Genomic DNA, 1,445 nt, shown 5'->3' on the forward strand with positions numbered 1-1,445 from the left:
TATATATACACATATATATATTTATATATATATGTATGTATACATATGCATACATACATACATGCATACATTTATAACTAATCTGCGGGCTCTGAGCTCATTGTTTGTTCAGAACATGTGTTCAGATCTTGAAGATTGTTGAAAAAATGTGCTCAGAGTTCAAAGATTACTTGAAGACACAAGACACATTGTAATAACCTTTCTAACCACCAGCATTCATGGCAAGAAACTATTAGAAGCTCTTATTTTAATACAGTACACGTTAAAATATGTGTGTATGTGTGTATGTGTGTTTGTGTGTGAATATATGTGAAGGCGTGCGTGTGTTTGTGTGTGTATGTGGGGGGATGAGTTTAGTAGATGAAGTGATTGAGGGACAAAAAACAACTATTGACGTCATAATGGTGAAAATAAAATCAACATACGTCATCATTACCATCATTACCATCGCCATCTGTATTATAGGCGGCAACAACAAGGTTATCAACACTTAAGTCTTCGGTCACAAAAGTCTAAAACATGGCGGAAATTACTTTCATTGACTTTATTTTTACATATATTTAAGCATTTATTTATATATATATATGTGAAAATAAAATAAATCACATGTGGATGGTTTCTTGTTATGTTAAGCTTCCATAAAAGATAGAATCTTTTCTCACCCACTTAAATCGACGGAAGTTTGTGTAACTTGTTCCACGAGACTTAATTTATTTACCGGCAGACGTCCTGTAAGTTTTGCTAGCATTCCGATATCGTGATCGATTGAATAACATTGAAAGTTGTAATGATATGTGTGTATGTGTGTGTGTGTGTGTGTGTGTGTGTGTGTGTGTGTATGTGTGTGTGTGTGTGTATGTAGTATAGTATGCTTGTATGGTATAGTATATGTATGTATGTATGTATGATTTTACGTCTTTTATTTATTCGTATTCTTTCAAGGAGAGAGCTGGTTTCTAACAAAGAAATTCGAGTGCCATCATTATGATTTGGATAACAACAGTGATAGTTATTTCATAGAGAAATTTAAGAAATCCTTGCTGAATTTTATTGTTCCACTCACTGATTGTTTCTGTAAAAAGTTCGTTTTAACTGCTCTCGTGCTTTGCTGGGAAATCATAGCTCCTCCATATTGCAGCTTAGACATTTACTAAGATAATCGATTGCACCAATGTAAATTTAGAATCAGGGTAGAGGTTGAAGCAGATGCCCAGTGATATTCTCGTTGATTTTTGAAGAGGTGTTTACATCTACAGAGCAACTAAATGTAATGACTATGCAAAATTTTTATTTCGTGTTCCCAAAAACAATGTCATGACTGTTATGTGTGCACTTGGTATGGGAATGTTTCGCCAATAAACCTCGTGCTGACATCTATGTGTTTATGTGTTCCATAGCAAGAGTGCTGTTTATATATATATATATATATATATATATATATATAT

The sequence above is a fragment of the Octopus bimaculoides genome, chromosome 5, assembly GCF_001194135.2.
Source record: "Octopus bimaculoides isolate UCB-OBI-ISO-001 chromosome 5, ASM119413v2, whole genome shotgun sequence".
NCBI classification, from domain to species: domain Eukaryota; kingdom Metazoa; phylum Mollusca; class Cephalopoda; order Octopoda; family Octopodidae; genus Octopus; species Octopus bimaculoides.